The following is a 20,115-nucleotide window of genomic DNA, read 5'->3' as shown; positions in this document are numbered from 1 at the left end:
ATAAATCTTAATTTTTTTTGTGTAATATATAATGCAATAATATATAATGAAATCAGGAAATGTAATGTATCCAACTTAGTTCTTATTTCTCAAGATTCCTTTGATTATTTGGTGTCTTTGTTTCTATTCAAGTTTTAGAAATACTCTATTTCTTTGAGAAATGAGTTTGAAATTCTGGTAGGGATTGTAGTGACTCAATAGATTGCTTAAATTAGTATGGATGTTTTAACAATATTAATCCTTCCACTTTGAATATGAATACTTTCCAATTATTTGTGTCTTCAGTTTTTCTCACCAGTTATATTTTCAGTATGCAAGATTTTCACTCTTTGGTCAAATTTATTTATATTTATTTATGTCATTTTACATAGGAAAATTTTAAACTTGCATTTTAAACTTGCAAGAGATATTTGGATATTGGTGTCCTATCCTATATTACTGAATTTGTTCTAGCAATTTTTGATGGTGTTCATGGGATTTTCTTATGTCAACTACAATACTGACAGCTTTACTTCTTTCTTTTTAATTTGGATAACTTTTCTTTTTCATGTTTAATTTCTCTGGCTAGGAATTTCAGTACTCTTAAGTAAAAGTGGCCAAACATGTTTTGTTCCTAAAGTTAGAGGAAAACATTTTAGCATTTTAACATTGAGAGTGATGTTAGCTGTGGGCAGGTCATACATGGTCTCTTTCTATTGAGGTGCTTTATACCCAGTGAATTTTTATAATAAATAGGTATTGAGTTTTGTCAAATAACTTTATTTTTAAGATTTATTTATTCATACATACAAGAACCGGGATATAGGTCAGATGTGCAGGAAGGTGAGAGGATTCACCAGATACAGAGTGGGGAACAGAACAGGCAGACTAAGTGAAATACTGCTGAGGAGAGCAGTGGGTGAGACTAGAGAGGTCTGCCACACTTTGCGGGATTCTCACCGGCCAGCCGGGATTGAACCCACGCTGCAGAGGATGTGGACAGCTTCACAACACTACGCTCAACCCGCTGTGCCACCAGGGGAGGCCCCCAAATAACGTTTTTTATGCATCTACTGAGATAATCATATATTTTTTTTTATTTTTAAACTTTTATTCCAGTAACGTTTTTTTACAATGCCTCATTTTTAATTTTGAGTCCTCTTGTGAGTCTAAAGTTTTATAAATTTTGTTCATCTTTTCAAAGTACAGTTCTTTTATTGATATTTGTTTTTAGTCTGTATTTTAACTGATTTTTAAATTCTTTTTTTTACTGTTAATTTTTTCATATTTCTATTATACCTTAGTTGTTAATCTAGCTTGCATTATTTTCCCCCTTGTTTCTTAATAAAGACAGTTACTACTATGAACATCCATTTTAGAATTGATTTTGCTATATCCCATAAAATGTTAACATATATTTCCATTTTCATTTATGTATAACTGATTTTTTGATTTCTCTTGATTTCTTTAACCCATGAGGTTATTCAGCAGTATGTTATTAGTTTCCATATAATTAACCATTTTCCAGATTAGTTTTATATCAGTGATTGGAAAAGTGCTTGGTATGATTTTAATTTAGATTTTGGCCTAACATGATCTATCCTGGAAAATGTTCCATGTGCTGTTGAAAAGAATGTGCATTTTCTTGCTTTTGGATGGCATGTAATGTATATATTTGATAGATACATATAGTATAATGTGCCATTTAATGCCAGTGTTTATTGATTTTCTGTCAAGATGATCATATAAAGGAATCCCAGATTTCTTTTGGTTTTTATTTGCATAGAGTACATTTTTCATCTGAAACTTCAGACTGTATTTTGACCTCTGCAGCGAGTCTTTTTTTAGCAGTATAGAGATGGGTCTTATTTTTGTTTATCTTACAACTCTGTGCCTTTTGATTGTAGAATTTAGTCCATTTATGATTAAAGTAATTATAGAGAAGTATATACTTATTCCCATTTTGTTAACTTGTTTTTGCATGGTTTGTATGTCCTCTGTTCCGTTCTTATTCTTAGTAATTTATTTAATTGCATGGTTTGAATCCCAGAGCTCCACGTGACTAACAATATTAGAGTCATTACTAAGCTTTTATTTTGTATATAGAGAATAGGATATTGTTTCGTAGTTACCCTGAGCTTTACACACAAGGCTATTTTAACTTGTATGATGAATATCTATACTTCCCTTCCTCAAATTTTGTTTATGTAGTTTTACTAATTTTGTATTTTACATTATTGGATCACTTTTAAAGCTGTTGATAAAAAATTCTGAATTTTACTGTAATTGCAATAACCTGTGATATTTATACTTCAATATTCTTTCCTATTTAGCAATCTTCAGCATAAGGAATTTCCACTAACATTTCTAGTAAGGCCTTTTTAAAGGTCAGTCTAGTCTTTAGCTTTTACTTGTATGTATGGAAAACTATCTTTAATTATGAAGGATATATATAATTCTGAAAAATATACAATATTGCTAGAGTATTCTTTGTTGTTGTTGTTGTTCAGAATCTTGAATAATCCTGCAAAGAATTCTGAATAATCAAGAATAATCTTGCAAAGATTCTGAGAATATTTGCCAATAGTCTTGTGGAGAGGTCCCCTTATAAAATTATTTTTCTCTTGCTGCTTTTAAGATTCTCTCCTTGTCTGTAACTTTGACATTATAATTATAATGTGTCTTTTTTAGTACAGGTCTTTTGTAGTTTACATTGGTTGGAACTTTCTGGGATTGCGATTGCTGTATTCGAAGGTCTATTTATTTCTTCAGGTGAAGTAAGTTTCCCACCACTATATCTTCCTCTGGAACCCTTATGAAACAATGAATATTGGTCTTCTTGATGGCATCCCTTTAGTCCATAAAGTTATCATTACTTCATTATTTTTAATGGATGCTTTAATTGGGTGGGTTTCACTTCTATGCTTCTGAATTCATTGATTCTTTGGTTGCATGTAGTCTGCTGTTAAACTCCTGTGTATTTTTTTCAGTTTAGTGATTATCTGGTAATTTCTGGTTTTCCTATGTTTGTTATAGTTCTCATTGTTTTCATCCATTCTCTATGTTTGGTATCTTTATGATCATCATTTTGAAATCCTGAATTATTAAGAAGGTCTTTTTCTTTTGTTTAGAACATATTCTATTCATTTTACTTGACTCTGGCTTATTTTTTAATGCATGAGATAAAACAGCTGTTTCACCCCATTCTTGGAGTACCCTCATGTAGAAGAGGAAACTTACTGTTCGCCCTTGCTCTATATCTTGATTATTTTTCAAACCTTTGTGAATGTTCAATTATTTCATATATGGAGTTCTCATTTGTTGAGGGTATATCAAAACCTGTTAGGGAAGGAGCTCAGTCAGCACTTATATACTGTATCAGCTTTTATTGTATGCCAGAAGAGTCTTGTGAAATCACATGCACATATACCTCTAGTTACCAGAGCTAGGTGATCTAGAGGTGTCTCTTTGGCAGTAGTCACACAGAAACTGGGACATTGGATTTGTGAACAAGCTACTTTCCAGGAAAAACTGGTGATATGCACTGATAGCAGTGGAACACAAAAATGGCCTCTACTGGTCACGGCCCCTAGTGTAGGAGCAACATATGTGCCAAATCAGTAGCATACCCCTCTAGTTGAAGCTCTACAGTAAACAAATAGAACACTTTCACAGAAAGACTGAAATGTGTTTCAAGCCCTTATGTGTGCTGTGTCCTAGGGGTGATGTCTAGCCTAGTGATCTCTCTCCTTTAGTATAGTTCCATAGAACAAACTATACTGACAACCAAAGTTAGACAATCGGGGTGGGGGGCATCTCCTGATGGCATCCACAAAACTGGGGCACCAGATATACATACATGTTATTCTGAGATACCAGTTTTCTGGAGTGGATTTTGGGGAGATAGTTTCTGTCAAGGTCTCTGGGAAAAAATTGCATTCATCTCTTAGAAGCCTGTTTAATTAGAAGACTTCCCTTTAGGCTACAGCTCTGAAAATGTAATATACTTCTTTCTTGGAAAAATGGGCCTTTTAGTTATATTGTCATTTCCATGCTTTGGAGATGTTAGCTGGCTAAGAACTCTTTCTCCGTTAAAATCCGGTAGGACCCAGGCCTCCCCTGGTGGCACAGTGGTTGAGCGCTGGGCTGTGAGGCTGCCCAAAGCCTCTGCAGCGCTGGTTCATTCCCCGGCCTCTGCAGTGCTGGTTCATTCCCCGGCCGCCGGCGAGGGTCCCACCACAAAAAAACAAACAAACTAACAAAAAAAACCCTATAGGACTCACAAGCCTGAGCCAGGTGAGTAAGATCAGTCTTTTGTTGCAGTCATAATAACTGGGGTGCACATAAAGAGCATAAAGCACTTTCCTGATCAGCTGTAGGAAAATAGAGAGGACGTGCAAATCTGGTGATATACTAGCCTCTTGTCTCTGGAAAGTCCCCCAGCAGGTCCCTAGATATGTATTCATTAGATTCCTGCTGATGCTTCAAAAGAAACAAATAAGCCTTTTTTTTTTTTTTACACACACGCACACTCGCACACTCACACACCCACACACCCCCACCCACCCCTCCCTCTCAATTGCTTTTATGCTGATATCTGGGAAGGGTGCATCTGTGTACATAGGTCCATTAGGATCATTTACTCCCACATGATCTAGTGATTGCACTCCTAGGAATCTTCCCAAAGAACACAAAAACACTAATTCAAAAGGAAAGCTGCGCTCAGGTGTTTATTGCAGCACTATTTAAAATGGCTAAGATATGGAAACAATCCAAATGTCCCAAAACAGATGAATGGATCAAGATGTATATATACACAATGGATTATTACTCAATAATCAAAAAAGAAACTTGTGCCATTTGCAAAAACATGGATGAAGCTAGAAGGGTTTATGCTGAGTGAAATAAGTCAGGAGAAAGATAAATACAACATGGTTTCACTTATAGTCAGAGTATAGAGAAACTGAACAAAGGGTCAGAAAAAAAAAGAGACAAAACTGGCAAGCTGTCACCATAAGTCTGAGTTATACAGCAAGGAAGGTAGAGGGAAGAACACAAAGGACTGTGTTCTTCTATGATGAATCTTGGTTTCTATAGTTGGGGGAGAATTATAGGACTGCACTTGAGGTGGGGAATTAACTACTGTACAAAAATGAGCTATGATATAAGAAAATAAATAACTTTAATAAAAAATAAACATTCAGTTCACTATGGCCTTGTCATATAACTTGATCCTACTTGGTTTTCTTAACTAGGCGTTTGGGGTCTCAGTTTAGTTGCAGTTCTTAGTTGAGATTATACCTTGTGTGAGGTACCAGTCTTTCCCATCAGGTTTTCTTCAGCAGAAATTGTTCTATATGTAGCTGTAGAGTCTGTTTATCTATGGGAAGAGATGAATGCAATATCTTTTTACATTGCTATCTTGAATTGGAACCTCTTTCATTGGTGAAAAATATTCTTACTAGAGAAATTTTAAAGAAACAATTTTCCATGTGCTCTTTTGCCACCATTCATTTCCACTTCCTTTATAAAATTGTTTATTCATGATAAAATTAATAGTTTCAAAGTAGTCATACCTATGACTACAGAAGTTAATTTCATCTTCGTCAAATTTTCACTACTGCCTTTCGTAAGTCATGGTGTTGTAAGTCTCAAAACAATCCTTTGTTTTCTTTTACCTCACTCTATTTTAGTAGGGACTGAATGGTATGAGTTAAGTATAAATATTCTAGTTAAGTGTTTGGTACATCAAACCCATATCTTATTTCTTCATTTGTCAGTGTTGATTTTAATACAGTTCCTATATAATGAGTCTGCTGTTATAGAAAACAATGATTTTTACATGAAACAATATCTAGTGCTTAAAACTGATGACACTTGAACACAGGCTTGAACTGCATGTGTCCATTTTTATGCAGATGTTTTCTGTCCAGATGTTCCAAATTCATGGATTCAACCAAATGTGGATGTTGGTTGTTTGAACGTGTATGTGGAACCCATGAATACTGGAGGTGAACTATAAGTTATAGGGATATATTTTTAACTACATGGGTGTTAGCATGTCTAATCCCTCATTGTCTGAGGATGTGCTCTAATTCAAAATTTACTTTTAGGATCAGCTCTTTCCAACTTCCTATTGAAACTTCCATATTATTCTATCACAAACTACTAACTTTTCTTAGTCTGTATTCTCCTTCTGCCATTTTATATACCTATTTTTGAGATTCTTATTAACCAAACTGGAAATATAAATGTTATCTTGAACTCCATACTTCAATTACTGTTGATTCTATTCTTCTGACAGCAAATACCCAATTCAGGTTTTTATTACTTTCATGACTCTCAGAAATCCTCAATTAATCTCACATTGTCTCCGAATTACCACTTTAATGTCTACCAAAAAATTTATAGGTTTTCTACAAGCTGACCCTTATTACCATTTTCATTCTTACATTCTAGAACTCTTATTATTGCTCATCAAACTCATTCTTCCTTACATATATCTTGAATTTTCATCTTTCCCACTTTGTTATAAAATTCTCCCTGAAATATTCCCCTGTTATTCTCACCCATTAAAAATGCCATATTCTAGAAATTTGTTCTTTAATCACTGAAAATTATTGCATGAAAATCTGATTCTTCACTCTGACAGGATTTATTTAATACCAAAATATTTCATTTTAATTGAGTTTATTTTCTGCTTTATGCCACAGTTATATTTGTGCATATTATCTCTACTGAAGAAACCATGTATACTCAACAGGAAAGAACTATATACTACTTTGGGAGTAATAGTAAAGGAAGCTAGAAACATAAATATTCTTTCACTTAAATAGTAAGTAGAATCTGAATCTGATTTCTCCATATACATTAGTATGTCATTTTAAGTTTTGCTGTAATAAAAACAATTGTCAACACAAAAACTAGTGTTCTTTAAGTCTGAAGAGATATAAGCACAGAAACAGTTTTTAAGTCAATGCAATCTTGATAAATAGGAGGAAATCTTGTGTCATATTGTCAGTGAGAATGTGTCTGTGAAACCGAATTGAAGTTAGATATCCATTCAGGAATACTCAATAAATTGAACAATGAAAAAATATTACAGGGAAACCTATAGAGCTGTATCAAATTAGGAGAATTAAAAATGGAACCTAATACTCTGAGATGAGGCCTCTGTGCATTAATTCCTGGTATCTGAGCTACTCTAAGACCAGGGTCAGGCAGGCCTCAGCCAATAAAGAGAAACAAGTAGAAAGTGATAGAGGTGAGTACACAATTAAAATAGTTTGGTGGGGCCTCCCCTGGTGGCACAGAGGTTGAGCACTGGGCTGCAAAGCTGCCCGCAGCCTCCGCAGCGCTGGTTCAATCCCTGGCCTCCGGGCTAGGGTCCCACATGGCGTGCAGACCTCTCCTGCCGCCCGCTGCTTCCCTCAGCAGTATATTTCGATCCCTCTGCCTGTTCTGTTCCCCGCTCTGGCTCATTCTCTCACCCTCCTGCGCTTCTGACTGTACCCAGTGCTTGTATAAATAAATAAATCTTTAAAAAAAAATAAAGTTTGGTGACCTACAATGGTACTATCTTTTAATAGGATGGCACACAATTTATTATTGCCTACATGTTAAGTCTGAGCACTGATTATATTTAATAACTACTTTCCTGGTTTTTTTCACCATGAAAATCCATATCATAATGGTGTTAGCATTCTTTCTTACTCACATTATACAAAAATAGCCAAGTCTTGATTATGCCTATCAAGATTGTGACTCATTATCTTAGCTGTTGGTCTCAGATAAAGGGTAGTCAAAGTAATTTGCTGGTAGCTACTTGCAGGTGTATGTGTGTTGGGGGTGATAGGAGAGGGTGTTGTAATTCTGTCCTTACAGTTTTCAGCTGATCCTGAATAAAACTGCCTTTTTTCTCTTGATTCCACACTTCTAATTGATCTTAGTAAGTAAAACATACATGTGGGTGATCCTAAGTTTCTCTGTTCTTTGATTACTAAAAACATTTTAGCTTCCCTCCATTTCCACCACAACCACCTTGGAAACATATATTCCAGTTTCTGTGGTTAATAATCATTAATTTGCACATTATATCAAACCACTCTCTATTATCCATCTCCTAAATTTGCTTTGGGAGAACAATTGGAAAGACACAATCTATCACAACTTTAATATTGTGTACTTGGGCAGACCCATTTTGACTTTTTGTCCGGTATCAATTTCTGTAATTTATTATACTCACTCCCTTAAAAAATATCTTTATCTCTTGTTCATTTCTCTCCTGGATATATTTATGTGATACTCCAACTGTGGATACTCAAATATCAAACTTAAATGTTTAATATGATTTATTCCTAAAGAAAAGTCCACATCTTGGAATGAGTGTTGTTACAATAGACTCAAATACTAATTCATATAATTTTTGTGATTGTGAATATTTGCTCACTCTCTAAAACTATAATTCTTGCTTTTCCTGCCTCAGACCTCCCATCTGTCATTTTGTTCTGATATTTTTGATTCTTGTGTCCTTGAGAAAATAAAAATCCTAAGACATAAGTGACTTCATCTTTTAAGTAAAATGTGTGGTATATGATTTGTTTCTGAATTTGTCCCCTGCTTTTCTTCTCAAAGGTAGAAAATTTCCACATACAATCAAGGGATGATTCTCCACGGAGATTATGGATGGAATTTACATGGCTTGTATCCCATTTCTCCTACTTTGTATCTCTTCCTCAATAGAATCACTGCCACTAGGAATCAATGACCTAATAAACCAGATTCATTTTAAAGGGAAATCCTTCCTTGATTGTCCAACTCACTGGAGGTCTGGTTATTTCTTTCATAGAGAACATTTTGAGATATTTACCTGCTTATTCTGTTTCTACTTCCTCACCATCAATTTCATTTTCAAATCATACCAGTCTTGCCTTACTTTCTTCCTAATTTCCATGTTTGCAACTTTGTGTCACAGGATTCACACCTTCCTTTTATATGTACTTTTTCAGTCTCTGTTGTACCCTTTATAATTAGTCTGGTTTGCTTCTAAATTTGATAACAACCTTATAAAAATATTTAAAGAACTATCTTCAGATTGCTACATTTTCCCCCTTTAATCTTTCCTGATGGGCCAATTCATACAAATCGTTTAAATGGCATCTGTATGCAAGTTGCTCCCAACAGTATGCATCTAATGGGAAACTTCTGAGCATCCAAATTGTATATCCATCTAACTACTTTGCTTTAGTCTTTGAGTGTCTAAAATAGGTGCTTAATAGGTTTCTAACAAATAGCACATCCAAAATCTAGTCTCTTGATTTTCCTCATTACTTTACTACTTTTCTCTTTCAAATATATGTACAACTATTGTCCTAAATTTTCAAACCAAAAACTGTGACTCTTAATTAATCAGACCTCTAGATGTTATAAGAAAATCAATCTTCTTTATCTGCAATTATACAAGTCTAGCTAGGCCATCATATCATGTCTAGACATCTTGAGATGGCTTTCCTAAATGATCAATCTGGTCCCGGCCAAGTCCATTTTTCACGTAAGTATGAAACTGTTCTTTGGAAAACTGTGGATTATATCCTCTTTTCATATTCCAATAAGGAATTCCCATTAAACTTAATATAAAGAACATATTTTGGGTTGTCTATAAGCCTCTATACAGTCTAGCTCTTGCCTCTTTCTTGAAACATCTTAAAAGACTCACTACTTCACTCATTATGGTTTAATATGTAAGGTAAAAATCAGTCCTCTTTATGTTAAACAATTCTCTATTGGCCCCTTGCATTTCCGCACATCTTATAAGCAAAAGTACTGAATGTTCATTTTTGTCCTAGGTAATTTTTCCAAGCATATTATATTGTGAACATCCTTAGAATATACAGTTTGGGGCATCCCTGGTGGCACAATGGATTAAGCACAGCACTGTGAAGCTATCCATAGCCTCTGCAGTATGAGTTCGATCTGCGGCCAGGAGCTACCCACATGGTGCAGACCTCTCCTGTCTCACCCGCTGCTCCCCTCAGCAGTGTATTTCAGTCAGTCTGACTGTTCTGTCCCCACTCTGTCACTGGTAGATACCCTTACCCCCTGTACCTCTGGCCTGTACCCCAGTTCTTGTATGCATAAATAAATCTTTTTAAAAAGTTTAGTCCCTTTAGAGTAACAAGATTGGATAAATTACTGAAAGATAAAAATGGCATCCCCCCATAGCAAACTGTCTTGTCTTATGTCCATTATAAAATGTTTTCTAAAATGAGGGTTTCTGTCCTATAATGCAATTAAATATAGATGCTGGAGTTAGCTGGAACATCACTAGGGTTGTACAGTGTCTCTGATCTTTGAGAAATGTGTAGTTTCAATTCACCAAAAGACCCCAAGGTCCAATGTCATTTATCATTTGCCATTGAGCTTGCTTTGTTGTTTTTAATATTGCAAAGTTGAAGGGAAGAAAACAAAAGATGGGCCCAGAAGACTAGTATATCACAAAATTAAGAAAGGTCATATTTCCTTGTGTTAGTGAAAATATTCCTATGTGTTTAATATGCAATCAGAAAGTGTCCCTTTGGGAAGAGTACAATTCTGATTCCATTAATATGCAAATTAAGTGTATCTGTGTAAAAAGAATACAACTACGATATTCTCTACATCACTCATTTACCTGAGGCCCCAATAGACATTTGAGTCACAACTTCTGCTTTGCCAAAATACCCTGTTTTCAGTTCAAAAAACAAGCCAAGAACTGTCCTACTTAGTGCCCTTTCATGCTATTCTCTCTGCCAGGAGTGCATTTTCTAGGGCTCTTCACAAAGCCTGCCACTTTTCATCCTCCAAATCTCAGTTTAAATATCATCATCTCAAAGAGGTCTTCTTCAAACATCCTTTCTAATTAGATCTGCCCTTGTCATTTTCTACCATGGCACATTTTCATGATCTTAATAACATTTATCTACATTTGTAGTTTTATATTGATTTGTTTGCATAATGCCTCTTTAATGAAAGACATTTTCAGGTTTATATATCTAGTGCATATAAAATAATACTTACCTGATAGAATACATTTTAACAATTTATGCATCAAGTTCTGTGATTATTTTGACACATGGATTGTAGTAGGCACTGAGAAATCTTAGTGCTAAGGTGAAATTTTCCTTTTGTGAAGTTTGGACTGACAAACTAAGAACTTCTTATGGTAAAATACATCTTTAACCACTTCTTTTAGATCAACTGTTTGTTGATTTCATAAAAATGGAATAACATTGTTTACCTTTTCGGTTATCATTTCCCCTCTATATATCTTTGTATATTTGGTTTGCATACTATGAGTCAGATGTATAGGATCATATCCCTTATGCATATGTAACCACACCAGCTACTATTTCTTCAACTCAATACTCTCCAATTAGGGGTGTGCTCAGGAATGCTGATTAGTAACTTATTCTAGATGTTTGTGTTATATAAACTACCATTACTGCCTTTAGGCTTTCAACATGAATTCAATGAATGCAGATTTGGAAAGTGACACAGCCACTACACTCTCATGAGATGGGGTAAATTGGATGGATTACACTTCTCTTTCTCATGTCCCCAAATTACATGCTTATACTTCTCCAGTGAACAAATAGATTGAATAATTCTACTTGAATCCAGAAGTGTTTGGTTCTATTTAACATTATGCTTTTTGTAATAACGTGATGCTGCATGCCTCTATTTTGAAAATTTGCTCTATTTCCTTTTTAAAATTAAGGATTAATTTGATTCGGTTTATGGTAGTATGTATACCCTTCAAATTTGTATGGTGTCCTAATCCCCAAACATGATTGGATTTGGAAATAGACCCTTTAAAGAGGTGATTAATGTTAAATGGGGTCCTAATTTGAAGACAGGTGTCATTATTAGAACAAGAAGACAGACCAGATTTCTGAGAAAAGCCACATGAACATGTGAAATGGGTCAATTTTCCACTAAGGGAGAGAAGAAATCAAACTTGATGTTAGACTTTTAACCATCAGAACTGAGAAAAAATTCTGTTTATGGCACCATTATGTGCCATTACAGTCCTACTAGATTAATATCCTGCTAAATATTAGATGCCTATATATTTAGATTTCTTCCTCTTTCTTGTAAATACTTCTACCCCTCCACCTTTTTAAGGAATGATCATCAAACTGTGTATGTCACTGATCAACTTACATGTTTAATGAATGTATAAATTAAGATAAATACTTTCCTCACTGCATTTACTCAGTTTCATGAGAAAAATGTGTTTTAGCTACTTAAGGAAAAAAATATGGTAATTATGCATATATATTCATATATATTGTCAATTTAATATGAATGATAGAAATACAAGTATATATGATAGTAATAAAATCTTTCCTTTCATAGAGTAACTGCAGAGTGCTAGAAGTCAGTGATTTTTGTAATTATCTCACTTTCTGTAATAAGACCTTATTTCAATCTTTATTTTTATTTTTTCCATAAAATATGGCCAATTACACATTGAAATACAACTGGGATTTGAACATACTCAGTTTGAGTATGAGAAGAGATAATCTGTAAGATATGAATGTGGGGAAAATTGATAAAGATTTTAGTATTTGTGTAACTAAGTTTTAAAGTATTCTCAGAGGGCCACCCCTGGTGGCGCAGCGGTTGAGTTCTGGGCTGTGAAGCTGCCCGCAGCCTCTGCAGCACAGGTTTGATCCCCGGCCATTGGGCGAGGGTCCCACATGGCGCGCAGACCTCTCCTGCTGCCTGCTGCTCCCCTTAGCAGTGTACTTTGTCTGCCTGTTCTGTTCTCCGCTCTGGCTCTGGTGAATTCTCTCATCCTCCCATGATTCTGACTGTACCCAGTGCTTGTATAAATAAATAAATCTCAAAAAAAAAAAGTTAAAAAAAAGATCCTCTGTCTTTAAAAAAATAAATAAAAGTATTCTCAGAAACTATCCGATGTGAGTGAAAACAGGACAGGCAAAAGGGAGAAATTGACCAAATTTTTTTCATACAGCTGTTCTTGGTGACATAGGGAGTGCTTCAGATGTAAATGGAAGCTAGGGGACATCTCTTGCACTTCATGATATAGACCAAATAATGATACAATTATTCACTAAAAAGCCAATGGCCTTGATATGAGCAGCCCCTTCCAATGAGAGCTATTCCTGGGGAGAAACTTAGCTGAGAGCCATCAAAGCTGGCACTGGGGAATTAATGCCTTGGTCCTAAACAGGGAAGATCTGGATGGTGCATCCATTACAGTCTTTCCCTCATACCATTTTTTTAAGCAGAAATTCATCTCCTATGAAAATAGTTGTCCTAAAATTTCACTTGGGGCCTTTGTGAATCTTTTAAAGAGGAAGACAAATAGGAAAAACTATAGCCCCTGCCACTACAGTTGGTCCTAGTGACATTACTCCCTTTCAGCTCTTTCTCTACAACCCGTGTTTCATCTCCTTCGCTGATGGTGGCTTTTCTGGCCATCCCTAGACATTTGACCTCTCGTCACCAGGCCTTCTCCTGATGTGGCTGCTGCATTTGTTTTCAGAATTGGACGGGGTAGTATCAAGATATGTATGAGTGTATTACTTGAGTGCCAGAGATGCATTCTACCTTGCTGACATTAGAAAAAACTCTTGATTACTCTTGCTAGGATTGTGATTCATTTTCTTACCTGATCTTGACAAAGCATATCCACAATAATTAGCTGGTATCTATCCTTGCACAGTTGTGTGTTGGGGGCGGTATTTCACGTCTGTCCTCCTAGGATTTTCAGCTGCTCCTGAAAAAACTGACATAGGATATATTAACATGAGAAAAGCATTAGATTTTATCTCGTTTTACATAAGGAAGTCCACTTAAAGAAACAAAGCCTTGGGAAACTCATGAAACTTAAATATTTTATACTAAGTTGAACAAAGAGGCAATTGTGGAAAAATAAAGAGGGGCACTAGATTATGACCCCCTAAGAAAGGAAGTAGCATATCTGGGGGTAACATAGTCTACCATTCAGTACTTCTGAGTTACAGGACCTCTAAATCCTAAAATTGTGGCTTCAAAAGAGGGATCAGAGAGATAAATCAATAGATTAGTACATTCATGGCAGCTACTCTGGCTGGCACTGGTTGTGCCAGGAGTGGGAACCACATCCCAAGTTGGACCTACCAGTTTCTTCCCTAATAATTTAGAATTGGATTGACTTTTGGACTCTAATCATGAACTGTCAGACTATCTTCCAACATGTGGAACTAACAGTCAGGGGCACAAACCTGACTGCAAGATAGGAAAAACAGATACAGAAAAGGAACCAGCACTAGTGAAAAAGAATTCCTGAACTGTCCACAGCTTTCCATCCCTTGGTTCATCTTTTCTGAGACCAATGCTAAGGTGACTTTATTGACTGTGACTTTCATTATCTCAACTTACATTTTTCTCTTTGCCTTTAAAGTTACTCAACTGGTCTTTTCTGAGAGAATTTAATGACTTTTTCATAGCAACCTGCCCTTTCACCTTTAAGTGATTGTGAAATGAGACTTAACATCCAAGATACTTTGAAAAATGCAAATGCATATTGGAGTTGGCATTTGGTTTGACTGTGAGCTATCTTAAAGTGCATGTTAATAATAACTCACCTGTTACTAATATGGACCTCCTGTGGAAAAGTAGCAGTTCTTGAAGCTAAAAAGTTACACTGAGAAACTTACTATGAAGGTAAATATTAACTCAAAAGCATGCTATTTTTCCTGTTTCATTTCCTTTTTTTACTCATGATTTTCTCTTGCTATTTTAGAAGAGTAGGAAGATAATGTGGCAATTTTAGACTCCAATAATTCCATTAAATTTTTTAAATGTCTTTGGGAATGTGAGTACTAGGCAGTCTATTCCTTGGTCTGTGTATTCATTTTTGAATATGTTTAGAAACTATACTTTGGCTAAAGACTTATTACTTACTAATTTGCAAGTTGTTCTACTATATTTATAACAAATTGATACCCTCAGAATACCAGGTCAGGGTGTAGGTGGTGGACTGCTATAAAACATAAAATCATTATTGCACTCTTAGTTTTGTGCTCCCTTTAAATATATGATTTCATTACTATATAATTTCTTTGAATAATGTTTTAAGTAAAAAGGACTCAGTGATAATATCATAGTTTTACCCAGGAGCCTGCAATGAAACAAAGTGGCACATATTTGTCCCTGCATTACTCGGCAGTATGATGGATGATGGCAATTACTGGAAAGAACAATATTAGTTTTACAGTTATTGTTATTAACTTAAAGTGCTAAGAATAAAATCTCATATTTCACTAGATACTCCAATCACCGCCAAAATATGTGACAGAGGAACATTTTATAATCCCTATATTTTACACTGGCTGCACAACTAGAAATTGGCAGAGTCAAATCATTTATATCTCCTTATTACCAGCTTGCAGAAGCCATTGAGAATATGGAACTAGTGATGGATATTTTTGTGGCAGATGTTGTTTTATTCTCTTCCACTGTATTAAATTTACCATATATTGGTTCTACTACAGTTTATAAAAGTTTCACAAAGAGATTAGCAATAGAATAACAAAACATACAACTTGCTTATTCTTATTTCCCATTGACAAAACATATTTACTTATTTATAACATGTGAATATCATAAATATGAGATACATATGTAGTCAGTAAATATTTAAGGAGACAATTTGAATGCAGCTTTTTCCTAAATTCCAGATATTAGAAAAACTGCCACAAAAATCTTCCTTCGATTAAAAAAAGGACAAGCATCTAAATTAGTTATACATATAGTTCTGATAAAATGAAAAGGTATTAGCAAAAATATATTTCATACTATAAATTACCAGACTTTCACAGTGTCCATGGACATAAAAAGCAGAGCAGGCATCCTCAGTTTAAATCTCAGCCTGCCAACTACTCTTGTGGTTTTGGTAATTTACTTCCCTGTGACTTACTTTTCTAATGTATAAAATGTGGAAAACAATGCTTATGACTTCATAGAATTGTTATGAGGATTAACAGTGTTTATATAAGTAATGTTTATAGCACAAAGCTTGACATAATGTTTGCACGACTTAAATGTTAGCAATCAAGACGACTGCAACCAAAAATGCCGAAACCAATACAATAATGAAAATATTTATGGACTAAAATCTATTAAGGCCTAATTTCCATTTAAGGTATTTTAAACAAATAAACAACCCCAGGATAAAGTAGACTCCCACTAGGATATAGTATAGTTTATAAGGTTATATGGTCACAGTCTTTCTTTTTTGAATCAAAATGTCATCTTCATTCTTTCAGAATAAAGGGTACCCATGAACACATAACCATGTATATATATGATATACCCTAAAAATTACACATTAAAAAATCTTTAATAAAACTAGCATTAAGATTCATTATATTTGGGCAAATGACTCAGGATATAAAACTGAATTTAATGTAGGTTGAGTTCAATAAAAACATTTTGAGGTGACCAGTCATTATCTTATGGCAATTTATTGAACTGGATAATACTTCATGTAAGTCTGGAATTCCTCCCTTTTCCTATGGAGCCTGTTCATTTCTGATCATGTCACACTCTCCTAAAAACTTAACAGTATTGTAAACGAAACCCATTTGCCCAAGATTAACTATTGTATGTGAAGTCTTATATGAATAGATAGCAAAATGTTATCCTCTGTTTTATACTGTTATCATGGAAAAATACATTGGCTAAGGAGTGAACACAAGGTCATTGAGCATTTTAAACTATCTGATGTTTCAGTATTTTTAGTATGTTCATTTGGAGTTTATTTTTATCTGGACAAGGAGTATTAAAGACACTCAGAATATTTTCACTCATTCTGGGGCCCTATCTATAGAGCAAAATGACTTTGCACATCCTCTTTCAGGTATCACCACATAAGGCATCAATCCATTAATATTTTATATTTACATATATATTTATATCTAATACAGAGATTCAGAACAATTTGAAAGCTGATATGACTTCCATTATTTTTCTCTGGAAATGTGCAGGATAAAGCAATCAAAGAATATATATAAAATTAAATATAATTATTAAATAGAGCATGTGCAAAAAGAGGCTATATCCCAGCACACCACCTTTTTATAGAACAATTTTTCAAAGGAGAATTTGGATAGCTTTGTAATGCTTTTGGAAATAAATGAGACCTGCATATTCTTCAATCCACTTTGACTACATGCATTGTGTAATATACTCTAACTTGGTTTATTTATCATTTATCACAGAAACTAGAGTAGCTTGCAGTTGCTTCTCTTTACTGCAGAGTAAGGAAAGTTAATACTTTAGCTAAGGTAAAGCTTGTAAAATATTTCGGCCATTAAATTGTAAGCACTGATTTGTTGAGAAAGTTTTTATGTTGGAAGTCAAATGCTTGTAATGAGAAGTTGTGCAACTCTTCCTTGGCTATAATGGAGACGTGAGGCTTAGGTGAGCCACCATGTAGCCAGGAGGATAAAGGTTTACAAGAATGAGCCATGTCTGAGAAGGTATGAATCTAGCCCCCTAAAACATATATGGTATTATAAACCAAAGCAACCTCATTAAAAAAAAAATAAAGGATGGAGTCTTGTACCATGAGAGAATCCTTGAATGGGAACACCAGACCTAAAATGCCTATCTCCAAACTCTTAAGTGAAATAAATACCTTCTTTAGTTATTCTACTATTAGTGAGGGTCCATCTACATTGTATCTTTAGATGTTAGAACATGGCTTATAAATTCCCTTCCATAACTTTTTTATTTACATTTACAGTTCCTAAAACACAAGATAATCATTCATGTTAAAACACTCAGAATAACTAACATCTGACTTTTTAATTTTGATTAGCTCTAAATAGTCACAGAATGTAAAGAACATTTGAATAGGGCTTGAGGTTTTAATGCTTTCTGAATATTTAGCATATAATTTATTTCCATGAAGGTTCTATTTCTGCTCTTCTTGAACATAGAAAATTATGTTTAATTGTAGAATCACTCATTTGCCTTTGTACCAAAATTTCAGGAGTTAGTTGAACAAAGTATATGTTCAAAATAGTAACTGCATTGAATGCATACACTTAATTGATCAATAATTTTGCTCCATAAATATAATTAGTAAAATGGTCACAATGTGTATTATAAACATGCTTTAAACCAATATTTATATTGCTGTCTCATTACTTCTTCAGGATATTAAACCACCAAATGAAGATTATCATTGGTTTTAACATTCCCTATAAATGTGCAACTACTATATTAGTTATTTGATTTGGTCATTAAGATTATAAAAATGACTGGAATGACTTTTACATATAGGTTTTTTTTTTAAGATTGATTTATGTATACAAGCACTGGGTACAGTCAGAAGCATGGGAGGGTAAGAGAATTCACCAGAGCGGGGAGCAGAACAGGAAAATGGACCGAAATACACTGCTGAAGGGAGCAGAGGGCGGCAGGAAAGGTCTGCACGCCATGTGGGACCCTACCCAGTGGCCGGGGATTGAACCAGTGCTGCAGAGGCTGCAGACAGCTTCGCAGCCTAGCGCTCAACTGCTGCTTCACTGGGGATGCCCTACATATAGTTTTTGAGTAATCAACTGATAGCTGGTTATCTAGTTAGCTATTGTAGGAATAAAGACTGCCTATAATTGCATTATAGACATTTATAAGCAATACAACTATACTCATTGAAATTTTTTTAAGGATTTAATCATAATATGATTTAAATACAGAGCTCTTTGATATCTAGTAACCTGTGACTTTATTTGAAAATGAAAAAAAATCATTAGCTCAAAATATATAATCTACATTAAAAACAGCTTCTAGTTTTGTTAGGATTAGAGCTTTTACAAATAAAAGAATGTAATTTTTAATAAAATGAGCTTATAAATATGACCCATATAAATATATTATTTAGTTCTGTTCTATTTTGACAAGTTCACATGAAATGTTATCTATGTCATCAAAATATCTATGAAAATTGCCTTGTCTGCAAGAACTCATTTCTACTCTCCAAAGTAAGTTTGAAAAAAAAAGTAAAGTTCATCTTTTCAATTACCGGAAAAAATAGATTGGAGATAAAATATTTTTAAAAAATTTTAAACTCAGGGACCTCCCTGGTGGTGCAAGGACTTAAGCACTGCACTATGGAGCAACCCACATGGCAAAGCAGACCTCTCCTGTCTCGCCCGTTGCTCCCCTCAGCAGTGTATTTTAGCTAGTCTGCCTGTTCTGTTCCCCGCTCTGTCTCTGGTGAATCCTCTCACCCCCACCCCTGCATCTCTGGCCTGTACCCCAGTTCTTGTATGCATAAATAATCTTTATAAAAGAAATCTAAACTCAGACTACTATGGTATTAAACCCTATTATTGACTTTTATTGCAATTAAAAAGTAAACAATTCTTAACTCTTACATGCTTTAGCAGCAAATATTCTATTTTTATCTGATGTAATCAGTTAAACCTGCCAACTTACCCACTTTTGTCCCTAATCTATGTCTTATGACAACTTACACAATTTACGTTACAGGGTTTTTAGTGACCAGAGAGAACATTAGGTCCGGTTTTACTTAGGTGTTTTCCTGATGTTAATATATTAAGAATTTCAAATTTGAGTCTTAAAAAAACATGCAGTTAGCTATTTTCAATGGGATCTGCTAATTTATATTTCATACTGAGTCCCTAAAGAAAACTCTTCAGAATCATAAGGGTGAGTATGCATTTATTGCTATTTTATATTAATTGCTAATTAATTCCACATGGTACTGACGGATTTCTATTTAGCATTAAGTTTACTATAAAGTTTTACAAACTACACTCTACTGTATTGTTTAGAGCAATATATTCTTCTCTATATTTTCTTCTTCTCAGACCTGATCCTATGTTCTATGTAAGATCAGTGAATGGCAAAATTGACTTACTATTTTTAAAGACAAAATTTCACCTGTGCACATATTGGTTATTGTTTAATTTTGGAATGTGCTTAATTTTGAAATATTTGCCACTTATTTATGAAACTGACTATGCAGTTAGTTTTATATTATGAGATTTCATAAAGTGGTAATACAAATAATAAAACTGTCTTCTAACATAAGTACTCTAATTCTTCAAT

The 20,115-nt window shown here is 34.4% G+C and overlaps 2 long non-coding RNA genes across 2 annotated transcripts in view; one reads left to right on the top strand and one right to left on the bottom strand.

Annotated features, from left to right (window-relative positions):
* LOC119259613 (uncharacterized) overlaps positions 1 to 20,115 on the top strand; it is a 339,306-nt gene that overhangs the window by 315,174 nt on the left and 4,017 nt on the right. The gene's annotated exons all lie outside the window — the stretch shown is intronic.
* The window catches only part of LOC129146886 (uncharacterized), a 113,693-nt gene continuing 98,564 nt past the window's right edge, over positions 4,987 to 20,115 (bottom strand). The window contains exons 2-3 of the long non-coding RNA XR_008554231.1: positions 13,658 to 13,774; positions 4,987 to 5,359 (exon numbers count right to left, since the gene is read on the bottom strand). This is a non-coding gene — a long non-coding RNA (uncharacterized LOC129146886). The remainder of the gene's footprint in view (positions 5,360 to 13,657; positions 13,775 to 20,115) is intronic.

Source organism: Talpa occidentalis, unplaced genomic scaffold (genome assembly GCF_014898055.3).
Source record: "Talpa occidentalis isolate TD23 unplaced genomic scaffold, MPIMG_talOcc4v2.1 talOcc4.5, whole genome shotgun sequence".
Taxonomy (NCBI): Eukaryota; Metazoa; Chordata; class Mammalia; order Eulipotyphla; family Talpidae; genus Talpa; species Talpa occidentalis.
Note: the sequence above shows the minus strand (reverse complement) of the source record. Positions and strands in the feature narration are given on the sequence as shown.